At 36.3% G+C, this 20,955-nt stretch overlaps 1 protein-coding gene and 1 long non-coding RNA gene across 4 annotated transcripts in view; both read left to right on the top strand.

Annotated features, from left to right (window-relative positions):
- The window catches only part of METTL4 (methyltransferase like 4), a 526,668-nt gene extending 517,364 nt beyond the window's left edge, over positions 1–9,304 (top strand). Inside the window, exons 15-16 of one of the 3 annotated variants that reach the window (XR_003793143.1) lie at positions 5,902–5,997; positions 9,265–9,304. The gene's annotated coding sequence lies outside the window, so the exon portion shown is untranslated. The other 2 variants (XR_003793141.1, XR_003793139.1) reach the window with 2 other exon arrangements.
- A 1,843-nt stretch (positions 9,305–11,147) lies between these two features.
- On the top strand, positions 11,148–18,223 carry LOC114894205. The gene is made up of 3 exons (XR_003793167.1): positions 11,148–13,315; positions 15,452–15,625; positions 17,472–18,223. It is a non-coding gene; the product is annotated as an uncharacterized LOC114894205 (long non-coding RNA).
- The last annotated feature ends 2,732 nt before the right edge of the window (positions 18,224–20,955 follow it).

The raw sequence follows: 20,955 nt of genomic DNA, 5'->3' as shown, positions 1-20,955 counted from the left end.
GACACAAGAAAGGAAGTATTTGTCCTTAAAAGATGGCTGTCCCATGTTGTTTTGGGGTAAGGGTCTGATAAGCAGATAAGCTACCTTGAGTTATCTTAGTATAAGGGTCCGATGAGTGTCTTGAGTTTCTGGAACATTGTGCAGATGTTCTGGATGCCTGCCATTAGAAGATAAGTGATCAGAAGGTCAGATTCCATCCTGCTGAGATGTGCATAAGTCACACTTCCTCAGTGGTCTCCAGGCTCCATTTCAGAGCACTCTCAGCATTTTGATTTTCCTTTTGCACTGGATGGTCGGGTACTTGGAAGGAACAGGATTGTAAGATGGGTAAAAAGGAAGTCTGGGGGAGAAGCAGGTAGATAGATGGGTCACTTGGAGTTGGCACAGTGTGAAGATATTTGTGCCTCATGTGAATACCACAACAACAGGGTATCTTAAGGAGGCTGTTAATAATTAAAAGGACAAAATGAAGCACTCTGAGGATGTCAGTCAACCACTTTCATCAGCCAACCCAGTGTTTGCATAATAGGCTCATGAATGATGTGTCATGGTGGCAGTGATGCATGAGATCTACAGCACAGTCTTCCTTTTCCTTTACCTGACCTGGCTACCACTACTGATGAGTGTCTAACTTGCTAACAGTAAATGCTATTGAGCCCCTAATATGGCACTGTTCCCAGGGGTACCAGCCAGCCACCTGGTGGGTGATTGATTACACTGATTCATCCTCACTGAGAGAGACACGTATCCTGCAGGTGGATCTGTCTTCCCTGCCACAATGCTTCTGCTAGCACCACATCCATGTGCTCACTGAAGGCCCTGGCCACCATCCGAGTGTTCCATAGAGTATTGCTGCTGATCAAGGGGTTTATATCATAGCAGAGGAAGTGCCAAGGGAATGTGTTACTACCTCAAATTACCTGGGCAAACAAACATAGGGAAAGACATTAAATTTTATGTCTAGAAAGAACTTCTTTTTGTGACTCGCTTTGTCTCCTTAAGCAATTCACTGAACCACTCTGGGGTCAATGTCAATTTATTTATACTCAAAATTAGGTAAATAATGCCTACACTCATGATAAATGAAATGTGCCTAGCACATAGGTACACAGTAGTTGCTGGCTGAGTAGAGAATGTAAGCTTTTAAACCTTCAGTTTATGATATTGACTATAACAGTGTATTCCTGTGGGATCAATACGTTACTGATGTCAGATGCCATCCAGCTTGCTGTCCAAGCCTAGGAAATGCCTCCATCTGAATCATCACTGCTCTGTATTGTTTTCAGCATGTTGTTCAGGTCAGGTGACAGAGGAAACAACATTAGTTCCAAAATCTTAATCCTCTGATTGGCATATAATTTTTTATCCTGGAAAGAATTTTTCATATAATTGGTGCTAGACTGTATTTTGGGACTGGGATGTTGTGATTTATAACAAGAAAAATTTATACTTGGACTTTGACCCCATTCTATTTTAGAGCATAGAGCTCTAAAACCTTGTAATCTCCTGTGACGGGAGCCATAAAGGTATCTTATGTTGTTAATGAGGTGACTTTTGGAAAGCCCTCAGGTAACGAATGCTGCCTTGTTGCCAGGGGAACCAACCCTGTAATCAGACAGCTGGAACTTTCAGAATCCCCCGCCCCTGCACATAACCTCTGGGAGGGGCAGAGGGGCTGAGGTGCAATCAATCACCAATGGCCAATGATTTAGTTAGTCATGACTGTGTAATAAAGCCTCCATGAAAACCCAAAAGGATAGGGTTCAGAGATTCTGTGTTGGTGAACTCATGGAGATGCCAGGAGAGTGATGAGCCCTGGCAAGACAGGGAAGCTCCACACGCCTCCCCGCATACCTTGCCCTACACATGTCTTCCATCTGGATGTTCATCTGTGTCCTTTATCATATCCTTTTATTATAAACTGGTAAATGTAAGTAAATGTGTCCTTGAGTTTGAGTTGCTTTAGCTAATTAAATGAATCCAAAGGGGGAGGAGGTCATGGGAACCTCTGTTTTAGAGCCAGTTAGTCAGAAGTACAGTTTACAGCCTGGACTTGAAACTAGCATCTGAAATCCAAGGAGGGGGATCCTTGTAACCTTCAGTGTATAGCCGATTGGTCAGATGCACAGGTGTTAACTTAGGCTTGCGATTGGCCCCTGAGGTAGAGGATGATCTTGTGAGACTGAGCCCGTAACCTGTGGAACAGATGCTATTTCCTGGTAGATAGAGTCAACACCGTGTTGAACTGTAGGAAACCCAGCTGATGTCCTAAGCATTTCTTGGTGGTGTGGGGGGAAAGCCACCCCCCCACACATTGGAATTGGTCTCTGATCCAGTTTAGCAACCAAAAGAATAATTAAACCACTCCTTTGCAAGCTAAATTCAGATATCCTCCGCTAGAGTTCTCTTTGGACCTAGATAGAAATATTTCAAATAAATACTGAATACATATATGTGTGTATAGGTGTATATGTATTTATATATAATTAATACATATTTGATCAATTGTGTATTGACATATTTGATCAATTGATAATATAATTGATAAGTATAATTAATAATGTTATGTATGTGCATATTTAAACATATTATATGTAATATATAGTTGATAATTGATCAATATAAGTATATGAAATCTCAAAGTACACAGCCAAATGTACTACTATATGTGGACCTTTGGGGGCCTTAATGGTCTAGACTGGTAGCCGTTTTATACTGATCAAGTATATTTTGGCTTCTGACATTTCCCTTGGTAATGGGGAGACATTCTGTGCCTCTTACAGCTATAGATGAAAGCAAAAATACAAAAACTCTCAATATACATGTTCTATTCATAAGGACCATAGAGACAAAAGAGCTATTATTTAGTAGTAGTGTTTGATACACAGAGCAGACAAAAGGTGTACTTGACATGACATTGGCCCTTTTTTAAAGCACTGATGTCTTTTAGGCAGGTAACATACCCTTAACTTGTGTGCATTAGGCTAAGTCTTTTAATAATTATTGATACAAATGTAAGCAAATTTGAGTTTCATGAATTTTTTCCCCTCATCTAAATGTCTGAAGTACTTTTCAAGTATGTGTCCTTTAATAATTTTTCAGGGGAGTACAAAACAGGAATAAGTATAAATATGTATACTGATAAATAAGTATAATATATAAATATAAATAAGTATACAGTAAGTATAAATATGTATAATTAAGTTGAACTCTATAGAGCGTAAATTAATTAAAATTATTTTAAAGTAGTTTGGCAAACTGGTAACTATAACAAATGATAATTTAAAAATAAAATGTTATTAACAAACCATAATTTTTAATAATATCAAATTTGTTCATATTTATTTAAAATCATATTTTATATAAAAATGAGAAAATCATTCTTAGGAGGTGTCTTTGCTACTTACCACAAATATTTCAAGGTTTGGTGATCTACCATAAGTACTGTGCTTCAGATATTTTTACCAACAGAAAAAGCTTTAGACTTGAATTTGGAGATTTATTTCTAATTCCAGGGTTACAGGGACACTTGGACAAGTAACAATCTTCCTGGACTTCTTTATTCTTATTTAAAAGCTGAAGGAGTTATATTAAATGAGTTTTAAAGACCCATTTAGCTCTAAAAATGAAAATTATCTGATAAAAAAGTATTTCGGAGTTATGTAGCTCAAGCTAGGAAAAATTGTTCTTAGGAAAATATTGTTTGCATATCTGAATCAACTACTTGCTTGTAAATTTCACTAGTGCAAGATTGTGACATATTTATCTAAGTATGCCAGTGATAAGCATGATATTTTATATATATCCGGTGTTCAGTAACTGTGGAATAAATAATTAATGTCATTGCTGGAAAATTAAAACCAGAAAATAATGTTTTTGTTGTGCCTGTCTAAAAGCCTAATTTTTTATTTAAAAAGGAAACCTAGGTGAAAACACACACACACACACACACACACACACACACACACATTTTGTTAAGACTTACAGGATAATGTGAAAAGTTTCAGATGGCAATTGTTAAGTGAAATCATAAAGGCTGTGACATTATAAGTGGTGCAAACATTCAATTAAAACTATAAAACCCAAAATTATAAGATCATGTGTAATATATTTAAAGTAGCAATGTATTCTAGCTTAATGAAGATTCTTCTTATATTAATGAGCTAGACCTTTAGAACCACTTGGCAAGACAGGTTTATTGCTTGCTAATTAGGCTCCACATTTTAAAGACACACTTTCATATAAAATAGAAAAACTCAACTTTTCAGGTATTTGAAAAACAAAGCTAAGTATTTGCCCATTTAGTTATCTTTTTATCCTCCCCACTGCAAGCTAGTTTTCTTGCAATTTACAGATAATGCTGAAAATCAATTTTACGCAAATGTTTTCTTATAAAAAAGCTTTAATTTGGGCCTTTTGTTATGAATGTACATAGTCACTTTTCTTAATACTTCAGTGCTACTGAAATTATGTAATATATGTCCTGTTCTGTTGGAGAGTTGAAACACTAAACATTACATATTTTTGCAGGAAAATATGTCCCATGGTTTTAGGATCAATTTTGATTGGATACCTAATACCAGTTAGGATTTGTTATTGCTGTCTTTCAGGCCCCATTTCCCATTATCGTGATTTAAAAGGTCTCTTCTCTCAGAGAACAATGGCGTCTATTACATGTGGGTCTTCCCTGCTAACTTTAACCAAGTTGACTTATCAGCAGGTATTTCTACATTTTCGTGTCTCGCTGAAGTCACTGACTCTCTGGTGGACTTGACAAGAGAACTTGGTATTATTTGGAAACAATCCCATTATGTATGCCAAGCAAACTACTCTTCTCTCAAACCTTCTAAATTTCAATGACTTAAAAAATAGCCTGAAACCTGAATGTGTTCAAAATTTTTATGGATTTATTTTGATGGTATTTTGTCAAAAATTAAAAAAGGTTTTGTAAAATAAAAGCCGCTAAGTATTTGTTGGAAGATAATTATCCACAGATCTCTCTTGTTTCTACCCGGTTTATGAGCAAGGCACTAACTGCCTTTAATTATGGATTATTTTTTCAAGGATGTTTAGCTAATAGCCCTAGAAATTAGAAGTAGTGTCTCTCCCTCTGGAGCAATGGGTAGGCATGCTTACTGTCTAGTGCAGTCAAGTTAATGATAATGTCTTCCTCTTACTACTATAAAAATTTGGTTTACCTAAGCTCCGGATTTCTTTCTTATAGCACAACCCACTGTGTGTGCAGATACCACCTAGTCTCCCTCGCGTACCCTGGGAGAAATTGGAACTTGCAAAATTGGTGGAAAAAATCATGTTACTCTTGCTACTGAATAATAAAAGTTACTTCATCTCTGACTCAGGAAACCCGTGTCTTCTCCTAGCATCCACAAAAGTGTGGCAGCATAACCCACAGTTCAGTTGCACTGCCGGATTGATATCAGGGGAATCAAGAGACAATCAGTCAATTTGATACCCAAAATTATCCATTTGGAGCTGGATCTGTGGTTGAAAGTTTTACTCTCTTTTAGATTGTATGCAACATATTTGTACGAAGTTTCTTCATTATTTCCAACTAAATATGGAAAATGTCTACAATCAAAAATTTTTAAACCTTCTAAGGCAGAACTAGAATCAGTGATGAGCAGGTGAGGCCAGGAGGCACCACTAGATGAGAGAGACACAGAATTAGGAAGTAGAGACTAGTACAAAACAGACTTTGCCGGCATGACATTTTGCCTGTCTCCACAGAGAGCTTGGAGTCAAAGCCCGTACGAAAATGAATTTTCAGAAATAGCTAATACCAACTTAAGAATGTCTTGACTTAACAAATTTTGGTTGTTTTTGTTTGTTTGTTTTTGCTTCTGTAGAATTCAAGTGACATGAAACTATCATTGATTGCAGGTAGATGTGGTCAGCAACTTGATTGGGATCAGCTCATGGATTGCTTTATGGTTCAGAAGTTCTGGAAATGGATGCAGAGGAAATGTCAGACCACAGGTACAAATAAAAAATAAAAGCAACATCTATTAAGGACAAACAAATAAAATAAATTGAAAAATGTTACCACTGCAATTTGCAGCGCCTATAAAAGTAAACTATTGAATCTGTCTCTAAGATGGAAGCTACCAAAGGCTGATCTTTTATAGGAATGAGCAGGAGACATTTTTTATGGATGTCATTGTGACTTATACTTGCATCCATTTTTACCTGAGAATAATGTTGAGAGAAAGAAATTATGTATGAGACTAGAAACATTTAAATTTCTGGTAGAGGTTTCTATAAAGCAGATTTCATAAAGTATAATGGAACAGGATTTGTTATAATATTCTATAGTAAAAAATCAAATTTTGCTGCCTTTACCTTGGCTAAATAAAGACAGTTGGATTTTCGATCACAGAGAGACATTATAAAGTCTAATTTGCAAGAGGCTTGAGGTAATGAATTGAGAAACGGAAAGAAAACTGTGGGGCTACTGACATTTTTTCTTAGCTCTACCCCCTTACCGCCAATGTCTCTGCTTAATAAGAAGAGATTTTTAAAAAATGCAATGCGGGACTTCCCTGGTGGTGCAGTGGTTAAGAATCATCCTGCCAATGCAGGGACACGGGTTCAAGCCCTGGTCCCAGAAGACCCCACATGCCGCGGAGCAACTAAGCCTGTGCACCACAACTACTGAGCCTGCGCTCTAGAGCCCACGAGCCACAACTACTGAAGCCCACATGCCACAACTACTGAGTCTGTGCTCTAGAGCCCATGAGCCTCAACTACTGAAGCCTGCACACCTAGAGCCCGTGCTCCACAACAAGAGAAGCCACCACAATGAGAAGGCTGAGCACTGCAACAAAGAGTAGCCCCCGCTCAATGCAACTAGAGAAAGCCCCCTTGCAGCAATGAAGACCCAACACAGCCATAAATAAATAAGTAAGTAAATTTTTTAAAAAGAGCTTTAAAGTATGCAGTGCAGGAGATTGGCTGTTTCACCTGATTCTTGGTGATAACCACCTTTTCCTTCCTTTTTTTTTTGATCAAGTGTAATGTTTTGTTATGCTTTTACCTCAGCATGCCAAATTTCTAATTTAGTAAATTAAACATGTTCTCATCCACAATTTCCTAATTCCAACCCTGTACAAGAAAAAAAGGAAAAAAGGAAAAAAAAGTAAAAGAAGAAGAAAGAAAAAAGCAAAGAAAAATCTGCCAAGATAGAATTAAGAAGGAGAGATGTTGGTCAAATTATGGATTCTGCTATCTCTAATCTGCTAAGTCTCTCTAGTGAATATTTTATTTCAAACATTGTATTTTTCATTTTTAGACTTTCCATTTTATCTTTTAAAAATGATTTTTATTTAATTAAAGATATTTTATATCTTTTGATTCATCACAAGCCTTTATATTTTTTACATCTTTGGGAATGGTTATAGTAGCTGTTTTAAAATCCTGTTAATTCCAATATATGATTCACTCAGACCATTGATTTTTATTTTCTGTATATCATTTTATTGATTTGTCAGCTGTCAACTAATCTTGAATTGCATGTTGGATATTATGATACTTAAGTTATGAGGGCACTGGATTCTGTTATTTTTCTGTGATGAATGCTATTTCATTTGACTTATCAGGCAATTATATTGATTAGACTTAAACTGTAAGCTCTCCTTTTCAGATAGCAGCTCTGATCTGAGTTTAGATCTGTTGTTAGCTGGTGGCTTTGAGTTCACTCTGGACGTTTATTATTCTGGGGTCACTCATAGATTTAGGTAGATCAAATTTGGTGACCACAGTCTGGCTTTTTCCCTTTGGGGGTTACTCTTTCTCAAATGCCCTTGTTTTCCTGGATTTATTCTTCTGGAACCCCAGTCAAGAATGACAGTATTTTTCCACCAATGCTATCATTAGCCCACATGCCTGGAAAAAAAAAGTTGTGAATGCACAACATGGAACTTCTCTCCTTTATTTATGTACTCCTTACCAGAATTGTCCCCGATCCATTTAGCTCTGCTGTGTGATGAGGAAGCTATCTTTTTATAATGACCAGGACTTAATAGCTGTTATTTGAAAGGTCTTTCCAGTAGGATCTTAACCATAACCAGAAGTGAAACTTCTAGATATTTTAATATAACCTGTTTTGTTACCAGTATGTTAAAATTATTCTGTACTTTCTATTTTGATTTTCTATTTTACTCAAGATTTTTTAATAATTACATTTACCCCTTTAAGTAATTAAATTAGTCCTTCCTTTATCTTCCCACTCCTTTTGATAACATCTAGTTTATTGTTCTGTTGTCAGAGAATACATTATATACTATTCTGCTTTTTGGAGCTTGTCCATGTGTTTGTGATATCAGATCAATTTCTTAAATTTTCACAATAATTGAAGTTAATTTTTCTTATTAGTATACATAGGTTGATATATATCATTAGTATACCTAGGTTGATATATATTATTTATTATGTTTGTCTCTCAAAATCCTTATATTTTGGTTACTCAATCTCTTCTGACAGATGTAACTGAATATTTTCATTTTATATAATATTTCTGTAGATTTCTATTATATTTTCTCATTGTTTCTATTTAAATATTCTCATTGATACATCATCTGTCATGTACATTTATGACAGATATCAAATATATTATTATTTTTAATATAATATTTGGAAATTGCCTGAAGTCCACTTTGGGTGCCTGGAAACTACTGGGTGGCAGTGCTGTTTAAGAAGGGCTACCTGAGCCTGGTCCAAATCCATGGGAGCCTGTAGTCCTGGTTTCTCCCTTGTGGCTCTTTCTTTCTCTCTTACCTTCTATCCCAGGCATGGGGTCCACTAGATACCCCGAGCAGCTCTTAGCTCTGCATTTATGGCATTATTTTGGTCTTTCCATTTCCAGGAGGGCTCCCAGGCAAATGTATCTCTCCCACTAGGCAGGACAATATTTATTTCCTGGGGCATATGAGACTTGGCCACCAGAATTATTCTGGCTTCTAGATTTGGGGTGACTCAAATTATGCATGTAGACAAGGGTACCAAGAAAGATGTTTGCCAGGTGCCCCAGGCACCCTAGGGGGCATCCAGCTCTTAAGCCCCTTGATTAACTGTCAATTGTATTGCCTTGAACATGAAGAGCATAAAAAATAGAAGGGAAAGAGAAAGGCAGTCTTTGACAATAAAACTTGCAATAGAAAACTACTTTTGTTCTTAAGAATTTAGCAATAAATTAAGTTCTTATTCTCTTAAGCTGAACAAGAAATCTAGCATTTTTTTTTCCTGCAGGTAGTGGAATGATGATTCATATATAGCAAGTCATCAGGCCAAAGCGGATGTCCTCCTAAATGGAAATCAATTCTGATAACAAAGTCATGTCAGTTTATCCAGAAAGATCCCCTTAGAAGGTATCAATCACAACATCTCATCTTTATAGAAAACTTTAATATTTCTTTGAGTTTATATTCTTCATATATAACCTTGTTTATGCGATTTTGCCCAATAGAGGTTTCCAAATGGATAAATTGTGAAGGATGAAACACATTATCAGAATGCACTGTGCATTTTCCCTGTGATATATATATATATATATATATATATATATATGTGTGTGTGTGTGTGTGTGTATATATATATTCCTTAAGAGGTGATACACTCAAATCTTGGGGAATCAAAAGGAACTTCTGGATGCATTTATCATAAATATCTGAGATTTCAAAAATTATCACAAATAGTCACAAAAAGGGAAAATCTAGGATATCTAAAGCAGCTCTGCAGGAAGGATCAGACAAGATTCACTGCTCAGGAGAGGCAGGAATGGGTCTTGGTAGAAAGCGTTTCCTGATGGTTTTGCCAAAAGTCAAAGCTCGTTTTGCTCTTCAGGACCTTGGATCATGCCCACTGCTCTTAACTGAAAACAAAGCACAGAACTCTTCAAGTCTTATTTGGTGGGATATTCTTTTTTAATCTTTAAAAAAAAAATTTTATTGGAGTATAGTTGATTTACAATGTTGTGTTAGTTTCAGGTGTACAGCAGAGTCAATCAGTTATACATATATCCACTTTTTTTTTTTAGATTCTTTTCCCTCATAGGCCATTACAAAGTATTGAGTAGAGTCCCCTGTGCTGTACAGTAAGTCCTTATTAGTTATCTATTTTATACATAGTAGTTGTATATGTCAATCCCGACTGGTGGGATATTCTTAAATTCATCTGAACCAAATTGGAATCTCAGAAAGAGAGAAAGCAATAACCAGAAAAACATTATTGAAAGCATAATTTCATTTTTGTGTGGAAACTGCAAAAATCACCAGCATGCTTTTGCAAGCAATACCTGTCATAATTTTCCTTAATGTACTTAACTATCATGAAAGAATATGTAAATGACGGTTCTCATTTTACATTTTAGTTTCTACCTTAGACCATCATGTCAATTGCCATAATCCCCAAATAGCTGCTTCATAAGATAAATTAAAAATTTTAAAGACGAGCCTTCTGTGCCGAAAGTTTAATCATCTCCCAATCCCCCCTAAGTCATGAACAGTTAACCCTCTGAACGTATAAAAGCAAGGTTCTCCATACCCCTCTCTCCCTTCACCCTCTGTCTGTTGACATTGTCTGATAACCTCTTTTGTGCTAGGGATTAACCACATAGCCCAATGGGGCTCCAGTGGTGGAAAAAGGAATACTTTTTTCCTCATTGACTCCTTTATCTTCCCTCAGGGGGACATTCAGTTGTCGAGGTCTCTACTTTTCCTTTGTTTTCATCCCTTATAATTTAGCTAGTTCTCCCTCAGGCAATCATCTTCTCACACAACAGCATCCTCTTGGACCCGTTCTTCGTTTCCATCCCCCTCAAACTTTGCTCAGGAGAATAAGCACAGTTTCTGATGCCCCGCTGTCTGTCCAGAATCTGCTGAGCCTGCTCTTGAGACAGAGAGCCCCCTGGAGACCATAGGTGCCCTCTAGGCCAGTACTGTCCAGAAGACATTCTGTGATGAAGGATGTGTTCTTTAATATGTATGTGGCTATTGAGCACTTCAAGTAGGTTCATGTGATGGAATAAATGAATTTTTAATTTTATTCCATTTTTAATTTAAGAAATAACTAAAGGAAAATTTAATTTTTATTAAAGTTAAAATTTAAATTAAATAGCCACCTGTGGCCTCCCTGCTATCGTATTGGACAATGCGGCTTAGACTGTGGTCTAAATCCTGAGGGGCAGAAGGAGCTTGTTGTCAGGACTACTTCACAGTCTCATTCTTTACACTGATGATCCCAGGACTGTAGGAAAGTTAGGGCATCTCCCAGGACAATGCCTTTCCTTTGCGCCTCTGAATCTCATCCACCAAATATTAGCACGCCCGCCACTCAACTGCAAAATTGAGTCAATTCTCTTTGGAGATTTATGCTTCTTTATGTAAACCTTTATCTCTTCTAAACTATTTTAGTCAACTCAGTATTAAGGAAACTTTCAGACACTTTGATCTTCAGTTTATCTTAATAGCTTTTTCTTCCCCCTATTGAAATGTCTATTTGTCACAGCTACCTTCCGCTCTGTTGAAGGGCTTTCTAATTCTCTTGACTTTTTTGTGTGTTTTCTGAGGTCTAGATACAACTGGAAATAACATCAGCAGCATTTGGGAGACCAGGTAGCCACAGGTGTGGACATGTGACCTTGCCAGCTAGTATATGCTCTTCTCTCATGTTTCCAACTTAAGCTACCCACAGCTGAAGGTGAGACCGTTCCGAAAGGGTAAGGTTACTGATTTTTATTGACATTAAAAAATCCAAGTATGCATCTCTTATTCTTAAAGGTAACCAGATATACTGGCAAATGTATATCTGTAGTTCAGACTACAATTTAGAGAGTCTACATTCTTCTCAAACACGCATTAATCAGTTGCCAAAAATGATAATATATTAAGCCGTAGGACAAGCTGCAACATATTTCAGTAAATCAAACATTATACCAACCACGTTATCTCAGTACAGTGTTACTAAGTTAGAGATCAACAAGGCAAAGATAACGAAAGAGTCCATATGTTTGGAAATTTATAAATAGGCATCTCAATAACAGATCAAAGAAGAAATCATACTGGGAATTTTTTGTTTTGCTAGCTCCAAATCTATTTTAGTTTCTGTCACATTTCCTCAAGTCTAAAGGCTTGCTTTTAAGCTTGGGAGGGCATTTCTAGCGTGGCCTCAGTGTTGCAAGCACAGCATACATTTAAATATCCTCATGATGATTTCTAGAGCTTTCTTCCTGTGCAGCTGCCTAGATGCTTCAGCCACCGGAACAGCCACTGACCTCTCTTTCCTCAGTTCAGGACGACAGCTCCCTCTGCTTGGTCTCCTGTGCTTGAGCTCCCGCTGGAAAATGCCTCCAGGCAGAAAGCTATTCCTGGCTCAGCCGATTTCTTTCTCTTCTTTTAGGGGACACAATCCTGTGGTAAAGTGTCTGAAAATAGTTGGTTTATATATTTGTATTATTACGTTATAGATTTATTTTTATATAAAAATTATGTATTTTATCCTGTTTTCTAGCAGTTTGTGTATCCAGTTACATCACTGCTGAGGCCTTTCCATCTCTGCATGCTGCTCAGGGTCTAGGGCACCTTTCCTCTCACTCCCATCTTGTCCTCCTGTCTTCTTCTCTCCTCCCATCCTGGGCAAGCTAATTAGCCTCCTCAATGTGCTCAGTCTTTTACAAAAGGAAGAAAAAGCACCAGATTATTTCAAACTGTCCCTGCTATCTGTCCAAAAAGTTGCTGAGTAAAGGTCTTTCAAAATTGCCTCTGTGTGTGTGTGTGTGTGTGTGTGTGTGTGTGTGTGTGTGTGTGTCGGCAGAGGGCCATATAAAGGGAGAAGAATCTAAATTGAGATTTTAATAAAGTATTCTGGCTAAAAACTCTGTAATTAACTGCATTAGTAATTTAATCTCTCTCAGCACAGAACATTTTTGACTATTATGCGCCTGTCATAATTAATTTTATGTGTCAACTTGACTGTGCCAGAGGATGCCCAGGTATTTGTTTAAACATTATTCTGGGTGTGTCTGTGAGGGGCTTTTCTGAATTAGATTAACATTTGAATCAGTAGACAATAAAGCAAATTGCCCTCCTCCATGTTGGGCACCAAAACAATTCATTGAAGGCCTTGATAGAACAGAAAGGCTGAGTCAGGGCGAATTTATTCTCTCTCTGCTTGACTGTCTTCCTGCAGGACATCAGGCATCTCCTGCCTTTGCACTCGGACTTGGAACCATACAATCAATCAGCTCTCCTGGGTCTCCAGCATGTTAACTGCAGGTCTTGGGACTCTCAGCCTCCATAATCATGTGAGCTAGTTCCTTATAAGAAATCTCTAAAACTTCCTGTTCCTATAGGTTCTGTTTCTCTGGAGAATTCAGACTGATAGTGTGTCTTATTAAGTGATTTCAATTCCATAAAGTCTTTTGAATTTACTGTATTCTTAATACTTTGTCAATCTTTTGGGGACTGCTCTGATTCCTTTACTTCACAGTAGATCAGCTGTTGGGTATTTGGGGGAAAGGAGAAGAAGGCAGTTATAAAGGGAGGAGAGCAAGGCTTATAGACTGTCATGTAGATGAGGACCAAGTTCTATCAGAATTGGGAATAGGACATATCACTTTTTCCACCAGTATAATCCATCACTTCAGATGAAGAATACATTTCACCAATACCCAAAATCATAGTCAATGGAGAGAAAAGGTACATGGTTGGAATTCATACTTCATTCTAGCTACTCAAGAATTTTTGATAAATCACATTTTCCTTACACGTGAGGTTTTAATACATTCTGTAAATGCACGAGATAACATTTTGTGATCTTCATTCATAAATGTGTTAGCTTTCTGAGACATCTCTTTAATTTCCTGAGATGTTACCTGTCTTCACCTCTGTTTATTGAAATCATCTGAGGCTGATCTTCAGTTGCACTTCCTCTTTGTAGCCAACTTGACTTTGAACTTCTATTTCCATTATAATGGTTGCTTTCCTGAGAATCAATTTTCCCTATAGGCATTTCATATGAGTATTTCTGTCGATATATTGAGAGAATGTGAGACTGGAATGCAGTAGGGAGAAAAGAAAGGAAATTAGGAAAGAGAATACTTCTTGATATATAGGAGGATTGGGGGAAGAACACACTGGGCTTGTATTATGGGTTGAATGGTGTCCCCCAAAGTTCATTTGCTGAAGTCCTAACCCCTAGCACTCCAGAATGTGACCTTATTTGGAAATAGGGTCATTGCAGATGTCATTAGTAAAGATGAGGTCAGACTGGAGTCGGGTGGATCCTCAATCCAATATGACTGGGGGAAATTTGGACACAGATCTGCACACAGAGAGAACATCGTGTTAACATGAAGGCAGAAATCAGGATGAGGCATCTAAAAGCCAAGGAACATCAAAGATTGACAGCAAACCATCAGAAGCTAGGAGAGAGGCATTCTCCCTCACAGACCTCCGAAGGAGCCCACTCTGCTGGCACCTTGATCTCAGACTTCTAGTCTCTGAAATTGTGAAACAATGCATTTCTGTTGTTTAAGCCACCAGTTTTTGGTACTTTGTTAGGACGGCCTTAGGAGACCAATATAATTAATTAGAATTCAGAAAACCTTGATTTTTGTCTCAGCATTTCTACTAATTCTGTGATTTGGATAATGTGGATCATCGTCTCTGTGTTTTTTTAGTTTCCTCAGCAAAAAAATGAAGGAATGTGTTGAATCAAGAGTTCTGTATTTTTTTAATATAGATACCTCTTTACACTCTTAAAAAGTATTAAAAACCCACAAAAGTTTTTATGTGGTTTTACATATTTCTGTATTTGCTATATTAAAAATTAAACTAGGAAATTAAAAAAATATATTTATGAATTTATTTTAAAATAAGAAACTACATTTAGTACAAGTTGAAATGAATAATATATTTACACTATATTTTTATGAGAACTGTATTTTACTAAACAAACTTAGAAGAGTGATATTGTTTTACATTTTTGCAAATCTCTACAATGTCTACCTTATAATACAGCTGGGTTCTTATATCTGCTTCAGCATTCAGTCATTTGCAATATGTTGTTTCAGTTAATTATACAGAGAAAATTCAGACTCACCCACACTTATAGTGGGAAAAGTGAGGAGTATTTTAATGGTTTCTTTGAAAGGGTGTGAATATTCCTGGATTTTACACCAAAACTCATCTTCTCTTTTTTTTTTCTTAAAGAAAAGGTGTACTATGGAATCTGACATCTTATCAATGAAATTTTTGTTCTCTGTTACATTAAAATCCCCTGAGTTATTTTATATATTGAATGGCTCTCCTACCTGTGTGAGATTTTGTGTCAAAATGTTTTGGTCATTTGGAAAATATTGGCTTACTAAGTTATGCAGATGTTCTACAAGCTGACATATTTCACTATTTAATATCAAAAACATCATATTTGTAAATAGGATTTTAAGCTAATGGTGTCCCAGAATACCAAAGATTTCTAAATCATTCTGAAGAACAGTCGGCTTCCAGCAGCAGTGACATTCAAGGATGGAAAGAGAGGGGCATGATTCCTTTATGGAGCAAAGTTTGAAAACTGGACGCAGAATCACTACTAACATTTTGGGGCCCAGCAGGTAAGAGTACAGAGGCCCAGGCTTCTGGTTTAAATATTTTAAAAATCATCAATCATGTTAGCAAACTGTATAGATCTGTTCTCCTAAGTTGATAAATATACCTTCCCTATTAATTCATAAAAATATTTGTGAAAATCCATGGTTTGAATATAATTGAAAATCAGGAAATTATAAAAAATTACTGAGTCTGTTTACTCTTGCCCATGTCTAAAGTTTCTATAGAAAGGTGATTTAGGATGAGTAGTAAAAGTATACATAATTCATTAATTATTATACACTTATTTCCTGAAGTGTTTTTCCTTGACTATATTTCAGCAAAATGTGAAGAAACTGATCTGCTAAGATAGTAGCAACTGGAGTTGTCAATAAGATTTTTAAAAGAATTTTTAGGTTTGGAAATAAACCATTATTTTACATAGTTCAAAACATTGTAACAGGGTCAAACATGACATATCCTAACAAAAGAAATTACTACAAATTATTTTAATTTTAGTGCATAAATTTCTATTATATTGTGAGTTTTACTATTTTTAAAGCAATATATAGATCCACAAAGCATTCTTTAAGTTTTTATTCTTTAAGAAATTACAATGCTGAGATACTAAAAATAAAAATAGCATCTTGTAGCTTCACTTGTTCAAATCTTTTATTTAAGTTTGAATCTTTTTTAAAAATTGAAACTATATTTGTCTATATAGCTGGAAAATAATCTTCATTGATTCCAAGTAATTTGCACATAAGTCTTTTACTTTATAGTCGTGAAAATTATTTTGTTTTATTTTTCTAATTTATTTAAATTTGATTGGGATGGCACTTTTTTTTTTTTTTAAAGAAGATGTGGGTAGGAGTTTATTAATTTATTTTTGCTGTGTTGCGTCTTCATTTCTGTGCGAGGGCTTTCTGTAGTTGTGGCAAGCAGGGGCCACTCTTCATCGCGGTGTGCGGGCCTCTCACTATCGTGGCCTCTCTTGTGGAGCACAGGCTCCAGACGCGCAGGCTCAGTAGTTGTGGCTCACGGGCCTAGTTGCTCTGCGGCATGTGGGATCTTCCCAGACCAGGGCTCGAACCTGTGTCCCCTGCATTAGCAGGCGGATTCTCAACCACTGCGCCACCAGGGAAGCCCAGGGATGGCACTTTTGTTGCACAGTTATGTAGTCTCTTCCAGTTAGGAAATTTTTGTGTCAAAAACTTTTAACTAGTATTTAAAAAATCATATTAAAAGTTAGAGTAAAATTTGAATCTGCTTGGCTTTTTTTGGTATGTTTTATAAACATATTAACAGCAAGAAATATTTTATAAAAATAACTCTGGATAACACACATTCAATCATTTCATTTTTTGCCAAACTCCACAACTTTTCTTTTTTTGAGGATCTTCTATTATTTTGTAAAACTATTCTGATATATCTCACACCTTGTCTAAAATCTAATTGGTTTAATAGCACTTGGTTAAGAATGATTATAAGGTCAATTTGACATGTGTTTTGTCAAGATGTTCTTATTTTTCTAAATTGCATTGGCTATTCTTTAACCTTTTAATTAAAATAAATTTTTGAATCAGAATGTAAATTTCCAACAACAAAATAAAAAGCCTTTAGGAGTATTGATTTTGACTGTGTTAAATCTACAGAAAAACTTGGGAAGAATGAGTATCTTTATAATCTATGAATAAAGTATATTTATCCATTAATCTAGGTCTTCTTTACTATCTTAGTAACTTTATGTAGTTTTTTTCTGTAAAGGTAATTCTCATCTTTTGTTAGATTTATTTCAAGGTATTTGACTTTTTGGATTCAACTGTAAATGGTATAATTTTAGTATTTATTTATTTTTCTATTTATTTGTAGCTGGTAAATAAGAGTTTGATTTACTTTTGCATACGGAACTAATATCCAAGCATCCTTCCTAAACTGACCCCTTAATTCAGACAGTTCGAATGGAAGTCATGGTGGCAGACATCCTTATGGTCTTACTGATCACAGTGGAATGGTTTCAAAATTTCAATAGGTATGTTTTCCATAGTTTTTTTGGAAGATACTTACTGTCAGATTAGGGCTGTGCTCTTCTATTTTTAGTTTAGTAAAAGATTATTAATGAATGTTGAATTTGTCACATGTTTTCTATAAGCATATTGACATTATCATAAGATATTGATATTTTATTTTGTTAATGGCATAAATCACAGTGATTTTTGAATATTACCAGAAGTTTTCAGCCCTGGCCAAGGAAACAAACAAAAAACAAAAACAAACCAAAACCAAGTTCGATGATTATATATGATCATTTTTATATTTAACTATATTCCATTTGCTAGTGTTTTATTTAGAGAATTCTGAGTCCACGTTAAGAAGAGTTTGGCATGTGTTTTCCCTTTCTTGTAGTGTCTTTGTCAGACTTTGGCATCGAGGTAATACTGGCTTCATAACATGAGGTGGAAGGTATGGTCTCTTTTTATACAGTGCAGGAGATCTTGTGTTACATTGTGTTTTTTCTTTCTTAAATATTTGGGAGAATTTTCCAGTTTCTGGGCCTGGGGTTTTCTTTTTTTTTTTTTTTTTTTAACATCTTTATTGGAGTATAATTGCTTTACAATGGTGTGTTAGTTTCTGCTTCACAACAAAATGAATCAGTTATATATATACATATGTTCCCATTTCTCTTCCCGCTTGCGTCTCCCTCCCTCCCACCCTCCCTATCCCACCCCTCCAGGCGGTCACAAAGCACCGAGCTGATCTCCCTGTGCTGTGCAGCTGCTTCCCAGTAGCTATCTACCTTACGTTTGGTAGTGCATATATGTCCATGCCTCTCTCTCGCTTTGTCGCAGTTCACCCTTCCCCCTTCCCATATCCTCAAGTCCATTCTCTAGTAAGTGTGTGTCTTTATTCCTGTTTTACCCCTAGGTTCTTCATGACATTTTTTTCCCCTTAAATTTCATATATATGTGTTAGCATACAGTATTTGTCTCTCTCTTTCTGACTTACTTCACTCTGTATGACAGATACTACATCTATCCACCTCATTACAAATAGCTCAATTTCGTTTCTTTTTATGCCTGAGTAATATTCCATTGTATATATGTGCCACATCTTCTTTATCCATTCATCCAATGGTGGACACTTAGGATGTTACCATCTCCGGGCTATTGTAAGTAGAGCTGCAATGAACAGTTTGGTACATGACTCTTTTTGAATTATGGTTTTCTCAGGGTATATGCCCAGTAGTGGGGTTGCTGGCTCATATGGTAGTTCTATTTGTAGTTTTTTAAGGAACCTCCATACTATCCTCCATAGTGGATGTACCAATTCACATTCCCACCAGCAGTGCAAGAGTGTTCCTTTTTCTCCACACCCCTCCAGCATTTATTGTTTCTAGATTTTTTGATGATGGCCATTCTGACTGGTGTGAGATGATATCTCATTGTAGTTTTAATTTGCATTTCTCTAATGATTAGTGATGTTGAGCATTCTTTCATGTGTTTGTTGGCAGTCTGTATATCTTCTTTGGAGAAATGTCTGTTTAGGTCTTCTACCCATTTTTGGATTGGGTTGTTTGTTTTTTGTTATTAAGCTGCATGAGCTGCTTATAAATTTTGGAGATTAATCCTTTGTCAGTTGCTTCATTTGCAAATATTTTCTCCCATTCTGAGGGTTGTCTTTTGGTCTTGTTTATGGTTTCCTTTGCTGTGCAAAAGCTTTGAAGTTTCATTAGGTCCCATTTGTTTATTTTTGTTTTTATTTCCATTTCTCTAGGAGGTGGGTCAAAAAGGACCTTGCTGTGATTTATGTCATAGAGTGTCCTGCCTATGTTTTCCTCTAAGAGTTTGATAGTTTCTGGCCTTACATTTAGGCCTTCAATCCATTTTGAGCTTATTTTTGTGTATGGTGTTAGGGAGTGATCTAATCTCATACTTTTACATGTACCTGTCCAGTTTTTCCAGCACCACTTATTGAAGCGGCTGTCCTTTCTCGACTGTACATTCCTGCCTCCTTTATCAAAGATAAGGAGACCATATGTGTGTGGGTTTATCTCTGGGCTTTCTATCCTGTTCCATTGATCTATCTTTCTGTTTTTGTGCCAGTACCATACTGTCTTGATTACTGTAGCTTTGTAGTATAGTCTGAAGTCAGGAAGCCTGATTCCTCCAGCTCCGTTTTTCGTTCGCAAGATTGCTTTGGCTATTCGGGGTCTTTTGTGTTTCCATACGAATTGTGAAATTTTTTGTTCTAGTTCTGTGAAGAATGCCAGTGGTAGTTTGATAGGGATTGCATTGAATCTGTAGATTGCTTTGGGTAGTAGATTCATTTTCACAATGTTGATTCTTCCAATCCAAGAACATGGTATATCTCTCCATCTATTTGTATCATCTTTAATTTATTTCCTCAGTGTCTTATAGTTTTCTGCATACAGGTCTTTTGTCTCCTTAGGTAGGCTTATTCCTAGATATTTTATTCCTTTTGTTGCAATGGTAAATGGGAGTGTTTTCTTGATTTCACTTTCAGATTTTTCATCCTTAGTGTATAGGAATGCCAGAGATTTCTGTGCATTAATTTTGTATCCTGCTACTTTACCAAATTCATTGATTAGCTCTAGTAGTTTTCTGGTAGCATCTTTAGGATTCTCTATGTATAGTATCATGTCATCTGCAAATAGTGACAGCTTTACTTCTTCTTTTCTGATTTGGATTCCTTTTATTTCCTTTTCTTCTCTGATTGCTGTGGCTAAAACTTCCAAAACTGTGTTGAATAAGAGTGGTGAGAGTGGGTAACCTTGTCTTGTTCCTGATCTTAGTGGAAATGCTTTCAGTTTTTTACCATTGAGGACAATGTTGGCTGTAGGTTTGTAATATATGGCCTTTATTATGTTGAGGAAAGTTCCCTCTATGCCTACTTTCTGCAGGGTTTTTATCATAAATGGGTGTTGAATTTTGTCAAAAGTTTTCTCTGCATCTATTGAGATGATCATATGGTTTTTACCCTTCAATTTCTTAATATGGTGTATCCCGTTGATTGATTTGCGTATATTGAAGAATCCGTGCATTCCTGGAATTTATTCCTGGAATTTATTCCTGGAATAAAACCCCACTTGATCATGGCGTATGATCCGTTTAATGTGCTGTTGGATTCTGTTTGCTTGTATTTTTTTTTTAGGGGGTTATGGTTGTATTTATTATCTTGATTCATGAGGGTATCAAATTGTACACTTCCAACTTATGCAGTTTATTGTGCCAAGTATACTTTTTTTTTTTTTTTTTTTTTTGCGGTACGCAGGCCTCTCCCGTTGCAGAGCACAGGCTCCGGATGCGCAGTCTCAGCGGCCATGGCTCACGGGCCC

This window comes from Monodon monoceros, unplaced genomic scaffold (assembly GCF_005190385.1).
Source record: "Monodon monoceros isolate NGI ecotype Baffin Bay Population unplaced genomic scaffold, NGI_Narwhal_1 Super_Scaffold_1, whole genome shotgun sequence".
NCBI lineage: Eukaryota > Metazoa > Chordata > Mammalia > Artiodactyla > Monodontidae > Monodon > Monodon monoceros.
Note: the sequence above shows the minus strand (reverse complement) of the source record. Positions and strands in the feature narration are given on the sequence as shown.